The 9,420-nt window shown below is 35.9% G+C and overlaps 1 pseudogene; it reads left to right on the top strand.

The window, feature by feature from the left end:
* The first annotated feature begins 642 nt into the window (after positions 1-642).
* LOC114031753 lies at positions 643-2,907 on the top strand (annotated as a pseudogene).
* The last annotated feature ends 6,513 nt before the right edge of the window (positions 2,908-9,420 follow it).

The following is a 9,420-nucleotide window of genomic DNA, read 5'->3' on the forward strand; positions in this document are numbered from 1 at the left end:
TCTCTCTCTCTCTCTCTCTCTCTCTCTCCCTCTCTCTCTCTGTCTCTAATTTCTCTTTTCAAAAATTTATTTATTTAAAATTCTAATTTAGTATTTATTTACATGTCACATGTTAAAACAATTTTTAGTATTTGCTTTTCAAACTCTGAGTTCCAAACTCTCTCCCTTCCTCCCTACCCCCCATCCCCATTGTGAAGGTAAGCAATTCAATATAGGTTACATATGGGTAGTCATGTGGAACATTTCCATAATAGTTATATTGTGAAAGAAAACATAGACAAAAAAAAAACTCAAGAAAAATAAGGTTAAAAAAATGCATGCTTCATTCTGTATTCAGACACCATCATTTTTTTTTTCTGGGAATGGATAACATTTTTTTTCTTATGAAAAATCCTTCAGAGTTGTCTTGGATCATTGTATTGCTGAGAAGAGCTAAGTCATTCACATCTTACAATATTGCTGTTACTGTATGTAATGTTCTCCTAGTTCTACTCATTTCATTTTGCATCAGTTCATCTTCCCATGTAGAAATGTAAACAGTTTAACCTTGTTATGTCCCTTTCCTCTTTACCTTTTTATGTTTCTCTTGAGTCTTGTATTTGAAAATCAAATTTTCTATTCAGCTCTAGTTTTGTATAAAAAATGCTGGAAATTGAATGGGCCACTAAAGGCAATGGCACCACACCTGCTTTTTCCTGCCCTCTCCACTTCCCTTTTCTTCCCTTCCTTCTTCGTTTTGCAATATTAGCATTGAAGGTCCCTGGAGCCTCCTGTTCCACTGCCTGGAGAAGACTGGGTATCATGTGGAAACTGTGCTATGGAGGAAAGGAGGTGGCTGAGCTATTGCCCAGGGAAACCCTAGTTTATAAAGTGATGATCAGCATTCCTGGGGGCTGGGTGTGTAGAGAGGGGAGGAGGCAGTGACCGCAGCAAAGCACATTCTCCTGCCACCTGCTTTTGTGAAGAGGATCCAGGGAGAGCTGGAGTTAGGTTGTTATTCTTATCTGGGAGAAGGGTAAGAGAAATTCTTCATTTTGAAATTCCCTAGAGTGCTGATATCAACAATGTCATATAGACCACATAAAATGTCCTTCTTCTTCATATAGACCAGATTAATTCAAACAATCTCATTATGTACCAAGCAATGACTTATACAATGGAGAGATGCATTTTTTGACCAATGCTTTCTCAGGCAATCTATTCTTATTACCCAAAGGATGAAATACTTCATTTCTAAAAGTGGACTTTCCTTCCAAGTGTGATGAGTATTTTGTCAGAGATGATTATTGTGATATGTATTGCCCTCTTTGTCTGTGTCCCTTCCACACTTGCCTGAGACATGGCTATGGAAGCCCCTTGCTGGGAAGCAGTCTAGACAACTACCATTATGAAGTGGCTTTTAAGGTTTTTGTAGGAACTATGGCTATGGCTACAGCTACAGAGGAACTTATGCTGACCCAAAGGCTGCAAAAGGCTTCTTACTGGTCATGATGATGTTTTCTTTCATTCCTTCATTGGTAATATTTGTGATCAGTGTTATTATATCAGGAATATCTAGATCAAGAACATATTTCTTAGTGGTAATCGTTTTAAAAAGGCATTCTGATATACATTGGTACCATCATCTACCTAATGGGAATCAATTCAACAGCATAAACTTGTGGGTCAATGTACTCAGCTCAGATATATGCTCTCTGCAACCAGTATTATGCACCTACAACAACTAGACTCTATGTGGATCAATACCTTTGCCACTTCTTTGTGGTGGATCCCCAAGAGGCCCTTGCTTTTGTGCTAGGGTTTCTGGTTATTGCAGCTTTTGCTTTAGTGATATTCTTTGCTATGTGAATCCTAAGTAAGATGGACAGCTATGATATTTTTGGACAAAGAAAGTGTCTATGAAAAGCAGCCTCCTAACGTAGGAGAATGGGCAAAGGATGTGTCTGTAGATACACAAGAAGTACTCCCAGTTCCATCTCACTATGTGCATAGAATTGAGAGTTCTGTGGCATATTCCTTTTATGGCAGAATGAATGACAGATGACCATATCCATTTTCATTCTTTGGGTTTGTTTTATTGTTTCTTGATTTCTCATAAAGTGATTTGCTTCCATTTGCTAAATTCTAATTTTTAAGGAAGTATTTTCTTCAGTGAGTTTTTATACCTCCTTTTCCATTTGGCCAATTCTACTTTTTAAGGAGCTTTTTTTTTTTCTTTAGTGAATTTTTGTGCCTCTTTTTTCCATTTGGTAAATTCGGCTTTTTAAGGCATTCTTCTCCTTGTTTACTTTGAGGGCCTCTTTTATCATTTGACCTAGTCTGTTTTTAAGGTGTTTTCTTCATGTGATATTCACATAAATCAACTCCTACACCAGAAGTGGTAAAGGTGCTTCCAGTGACTTCACCTGTGGATGATTTCAGGCAATCTTGGTACAATAGCAATGGCAACTTAACAGTATCTACAAAAAAACTTCATGGAAAAGGAAGTTCATCAAAAAGAGCTTACCAAGACCCTTTTAAAACGATTATACCACTATGTGTGAAGAACTGGATGAGGACTGGGACAGGGAGTACCCACCAATAATGTCAGACAAGCAGAGACAATTTTATAAGAAAAAAAAAAACTTTGACATTGACCTACAGGACTATAAAAGCTTACAAGTAGAAAATGATGATATCAACAAAGAGCTCTCATGCCTGGATGAAAAACTAGATGGCTATCTAGAAGAAAATGAGGAATACATGGATGCTGGTGAAAAATATAATTGACTAAAGGAAATGAAAGCACCTGCAGATTATAAAAATAAGAAGAAATATTGCAAGCTGCTGAAAAGCAAATTGTCTCATTTCAAAATGATGGTTATGGATTATGAGAGACAAAATGACATCAGTGACCTGAAGGTTTGATAGACTGTGAAGTATATCCTTACCTTCTCTGCAAATGACTTAACCAATATTATTTAAAGACAGAATATTTCTAAAGTGTAATCAATGAGAAGATATCTCTTTGTGACCATTATAAAGTTTTGGTAGGTAAAGCTAATTCAATGACATTAGTGTTAATATCTTTTGTAGTGCTTTTTGGTAACTTACCAAATTCTGACATTAAGGGGTTTAGTCTTTTAAATTTTGTAGTAGTATTAAGGACCAGATATATTTTTAAGATTTAAACTTTGATGATTACTTCAAATGTTATCAGTAATATGACAAACTCCCATCTTCTTTGTCTTCTCAACTAAACATGTAACTTCATTAAAAAAAAAAAAAGAATTCTTGAAAATCCTCTATTTCACTGATTGTCAACCTCTTCCCCTGAAGGATTATACTCAGTTTTGCTGGGTAGGTGATTCATGATTGTAATCCTAGCTCCTTTGCCCTCCAGAATAGCATATTCCAAGCCCTCTGATTCTTTAATGTAGAAGTTTCTAGATCTTGTGTTGTCATGATTGTGGCTCCAATTGTTTCTTCCTGTACATTTCTGTATTCTCTCCTTGATCTAGGAGGTCTAGAATTTGGCTATGATATTCTTGGATGTTTTTATTTTGGGATCTCTTTCAGGGGGTGATCAGTGGATTCTTTCAATTTCTATTTTGCCTTCTGGTTCTAGAATATCAGGGCAGTTTTCCTTGTTAGTTTCTTGAAAGATGACATGTAGGTTCATTTTTGATCATGGCTTTCATTTGTCCAGCAATTTTTAAATTATTTCTTCTGGATCTATTCTTCCAGGTCTATTGTTTATCTAATGAGACATTTCACATTGTCTTCTGTTTTTTTTTTCCATTCTTTTGGTTTTATTTTATTGTTTCGTGATTTCTCATGAGGTGATTTGCTTCCATTTGCTGAATTCTAATTTTAAGGAAGTGTTTTCTTCAGTGAGTTTTTATATTTCCTTTTCCATTTAGCCAATTCTACTTTTTAAGGAGGTTTTTTTTTTCTTCAGTGAATTTTCATGCTTTTTTTCCCATATGGTTAATTCTGCCTTTTAAGGCATTCTTCTCCTGATTAACTTTTTGAACCTCTTTTACCATTTGCCTTAGTCTGTTTTTAAGGTGTTATTTTCTTCATTATTTTTTTTGCCTCCTTTATTAAGCTGTTGACTCACTTTTCATGATTTTCTTGCATCACTCTCATTTCTCTCCCCAATTTTTCCTCTACTTCTCTTACTTGATTTTCAAAATCCTTTTTGATCTATGTCATGGCCTGATGTCAATTCATATTTTTCTTGCAGGCTTTGGATGTAGGATTTTTGACTTTGTTATCTTTTTCTGAGTGTGTTTTGATCTTCCTTGTAATTTTCTATGGTCAGAAAATTTTTTGTTCTTTGCTCATATTCCTAGCCTATTATTTGACTTTTAACTCTTTGTTAAAGTAGGACTCTGCTTTTAGGATGGAGGGTGCACTGTCTCAAGATTTAGAGGTTTTGTGCAGCTGTTTTCATAGATACCACTAGGGACCTGTAAGTTTTCAGTTCTTCCAGGGTGGTACGATCTAAGGAGACAGGTTAACTACTCTCTTGGCCTGTGCTCCGGTCTGTGAGAGACCACAAGCTCTTTTTTCTGCCCTAGAACTGCGGCAATGATCCCTGCTCCACTATGGCCACAAACTCTGGTGTGTTAGTGCTTCTTCTCACCATGTGACTGCTACTCAGGACTGCTACCTGGGTCCAAGTATGCAAAAGCAACAGAGTCCTGCCTCAGTTCCAGCAAAGAGAACACTATAATCTCCTTATGACCAGTTGTTACTGTCCGTGGGCTGAGAGATCTGGAATTAGACACTGCCACTACTGATTCAGTGTCTCCCAATGTCTGCTTCTGGTTTGCTGGGGCTGGGTTTGTGCTGGCATGGCCTTCTCTGGACTGTGCTCCATTCTCACCTAGACTTTTCCTGCTGACCTTCTAAGTTGTTTTTGACATTTGTGGACTGAGAGGTCTGAAAAATGCTGCTGCTGCCACTGATTAAGTTTCCCTGAAAACTGCTCCTGGTTTGCTGGGTCTTAGTCTGTGCTAGCACAGCCTGTGCTAGACTGTGCTCTTCTCTCATCCTGGTGCAACAGACCTTTCCTGCTGGCCTTCTAAGTTATCTTGGGGTGGAAAATTACTTCACTCCATATTTTTGTAGTTCTGCTGCTCTAGAATTTATTTAGAGTCAATATTTAAAGGTATTTTGAGAGGTTTGGGGAAAAGCTTAGTGAGTCCCTGCCTTTACTCCACCATCTTGGCTCTGCCTGTCTTTGTTCTCTTATATCTATAACTCACAAGGCACTTTAAGCTTAGCAAAGTTCTCTAGGTATGTCACCTCATTTGATCCACAATACAGCTCTGTGAGGTAAGTTATCCTATTAGCCCCGTTTTACAGATGAGGAAAATGAATCTCAGAGAGGAAAAGTAGCTTGCTCAGGGTCACACAGCTAGTAAGCATCTGAGAATCCAAATTCAGGTCTTAATTGACTCATGAGTACAGTATTCTATCTATTGCTCACTCCACATAGATGCATGTGCCCTTCTGAGGGAGAAATACTCTAGCAGCTATGATCTCAACTTTGTTCTATAGCCTTGGTCTGCTGAGAGAACTGAAATCTGATGACATAGAATTTTCATTTTCCCTTCAAACTTTGATTCCTGACTCGGCTGTGTTCTGACTTGAAGCCAGGCAGAATAGAGGAGAATTGGTTTTGCAATGTTTTCCAACATTCTCTGTCCTTGTCACTATTTCTATTCCTGTGTCCTTTTTCTGCTACCCCAACCACTTCCCCCTCAAACTCACACATCTACATTGATATATTCTAGAAATGGTCAACAGAGCTCCTGAGAGAGAATCCAGTGCCATCCTCTTTAAAAGAATAAGCATGTGCCTGATTTATACTTAAAATCATTGTTAAGGAATCAACATGTATTATATAATTCTCAGTATAGATGGATTTGTATGTCTTTGAGCTAAGGATTCTCTTGATGATACACACATTGATAGTTCAATTTACACTAGATTAGCATACTCATTACTGAACTAAGACTTCTCTTTTGGTCTATATTTTGATTGTGTCTATTAAATATTTCTCTAGAGGAAAGCTGCATGGTGTTTTTGTGGATTCTGCCTTTTGACTTTCTAAGAACAAGAATAAAAGATCTCAGGAGTCCTGAAACTCCAATAGATTTAGGAGTTCAGAAAATCTGACATAGGATGAAAGTTAAGTCATTAACCCTCTCTTCTCCACACTCCATCCCAGTCTTGCAGGCTCATTAACAACATTAGACAGTAAGAGATTAGCAAGATTATATTGTCAAATTAGCTAAAAGTCACTGAGGAAGTCCTTAAAAGAATTGGATGCAAGGCATTTAAACTAGAGAATGAGGGTAAAGGAATACTGGAAATATCAGGATTATGAAACATGCCCTGGTAAGAATGGTGGAAAACCACAGTAAAAAGCATTGAATAGCCAAGGAACAACATAAGGTCACTCCTTAAATGGAAAGAAGGAGAGAGAAGAAAGAAAGGGACATTAAAAGGGAAGAAAAGGTAGATAGAAAAAGACAAGAAAATAGTATATGTTGAATATCATATTTCCTGCCTAATCCTTTTTGCCTAGGACAAGTTCAATTTGTCCCATTTATTTTCTCACAAATATTGTATAGATTGGGCTTATGTGACACAAAGATTACAAATCAAACAGAAACCATTTATTGTTTTAAAAATTCAGATATAGTCAGTCAAAAGTATTAACACTTACTATGATTTAGGACAGGTGGGTGGCAAAGTGGATAGAGTGTCAAGCCTGGAGTCAGGAAGACCTGAGTTCAAATCCATCCTCAGACACTTATTAGCTGTGTGACACTGAGAAAGTCACTTCATTCTCTTTGCCTCAATTTCCTTATTTATAAAATGAGCTGGAGAAGGAAATGGCAAACCCCTTTATTATCTTTGCAAAAAAAAACCCCACAAGGGGTAACAAAGAGTCAGACACAACTGTAAATGACTGAACAATAATAATCTTTCAGCCATTGTGCTAAACACTAGGGAAACAATAAAAACAACAAAAAGTCCCTGATCTCAAGGAACTCATATTCTAATGGGGAGAGGAGAGGACAAGATATAAATATCTAGGTACATGCATCTAAATATAAAGTATATGAAGAGACTCTTAGAGGAAAGGGTATTAGATGATTGGGGAAGGGCAGTTGGAGAGGTCTATTGCAGAAGACAAAATTTGAGGGAAATCTTGAAGAAAATCAGTAAAGTCTTCCAGGCAAATGTTTTATATTCATTTTTGCCAGTCATTTAAAGGCATGGGTTTCCTCAAAACCTCCATTGTATTCCAGTTGTATATTAGATACCTTTTGGAAATGAGGAACATTCATAAACAATGTCCATCACGAAGTAGACCTAACAGAGAACAGCACAGTATTATAACCAGAAGATATTTACAGCTATGTAGTATCTAAAGTATGATTTGCTATTCTATAAAAGTGCCCTGGACTCAAATTATGCCTGGATGTACTTTTCTCTACATGGGTATTCTGACCAAATATGTTTCCCATGTTTGAATGCATCAAATGTGATCCATATATATATATATATATATACACACACACACACACACACACACACACACACACACACACACACACATATACATATATACACATATATATGTATATGTATATACATATATATATATATGGACATGGATCACTCTATGGGGGTAAATGTCCTATTGCTATTTTTATCACCATTACATGGCCTTTAGTTGACTAGAAAAAATAAAAATATCAATATGGGCTCATAAGTTATGGTTTGAGGAAATTCTGACTTACTAAGGACCGAGAACCCAGGACAAATTTCAGCAGGTTCATAATTGAAGAGGTACCTAAGTTCCACAGACAAAAATGAGAAATATATATATATATATATAATATATAATATTTATATTATATAAAATTATATATATATAATTTTAAGATAATCAAAGACCTTTCCTCACAAGAAGCAAATAGTTAATAAATATCAATGGGATTAGATTGGATTAGATAAAATAATCACTAAATTTTTGTTCACCATTCAATAAATTTTTTTATTCATGTTAACTCATGGAGTCATTTACTAAGGTATTGGAAGGGTTGGCATTTGCATCAGTGAAAGAAGTATCTACACCTATAAAATAATTGATCTTTTGAATTACTGTGTAGTTTTAAAAAAATAAAAGAATAATGATGATTACAGTCCTACCTTATTTTATATAATTTTAAATGACAATTGAGTCAGAATTCTGCTACTCTTCTGTGCTCCATGTCAGAGAAACTCTGCTGAAATTCTGCTTATGTCAATTGTTACCTCTGTGACTTTGGGCAAGTCATCTAAAAATCTAGGCCTTAATTTCCTCATCTCTAAAATTAAAATATTTTATTAAATGACATCCAAAGTCACTTCCCCCCACCTCAGTAAATGAATGATCTTATGAGCTGATGAAGTAAATCTGGGTTATTTTAGATTATTATTTGTATTTGGGATTCATTTCAAATACAGAATGTTTGAACTTGTGCCACAGGCTGTATTGATATATAGTATGTGGCACAAGTTCTTTTCAAATTTATTGGTTTAAACAACAATTTTATGACAGAATTTCTCTTCCCAAAAATCTAAGTTCCATCCTATTCACTAGATTTTTTATCTTAAAGATTAATAAAAGAAAAGAAAGACAAAAAAAGAAGAACTGAGGGGGAAAAGAGTCAAAAGGATTTTCCATTTTGGCTTTATCTTTGCCTTGAGTTGGCTTGTTAAGGATGCCTTGTCTCTTCAAATCCCACAAGCTGACATATCCTGGTGTGAGTATTCTTTTCCACCTGCACCAATTGGTATGATGCCTCTGCACATGAAATCTAAAGTGACATAATGTTCTCCAAATGCAGTTGAGAGGTAATTGTCAAGTTATAGAGAAAATGGACACATTTTTGTTAGGAGAAAAATCATTTAAAATCTGATTCAATATTTATTATCTGAATTTTATGGTCATAAGTAGATTAAAAACAAAGAATAAAAGATTTTAAGAATCTTCCTAGGAGAGTCCAGTAGTAGAGATTTCAGATAAGATGCTCTGTGGGATTTATGTTCCCTATCCCTATTTTCTTGTTGCCTGCATGTGTAAGCCAGGTTGATGGCTAGATGATCTAGCTTCAGAGGATTCTCTCTAACTAAAAGAGAATGTACTTATTCCTCTGTTGTGTTAGATGGAGGTCAATTTTTACTTTGAGAACTGAAGAATAAGCTTTGCTCAACTTCTAGCCAGTAGGCAATTACCCTGGGTTTGAAAAGATGTCTCTACCTCCCAAATGATGTCTACTTTATCCCATCTGCTAAATGTAGCACAAGTCAATTGCCTGGCAGCAATTATCACCCATTAAAAACTGTTAAAAATATATAATTATTCTG

Source organism: Vombatus ursinus, unplaced genomic scaffold, assembly GCF_900497805.2.
Source record: "Vombatus ursinus unplaced genomic scaffold, bare-nosed wombat genome assembly UNPS02015255.1, whole genome shotgun sequence".
Taxonomy (NCBI): Eukaryota; Metazoa; Chordata; class Mammalia; order Diprotodontia; family Vombatidae; genus Vombatus; species Vombatus ursinus.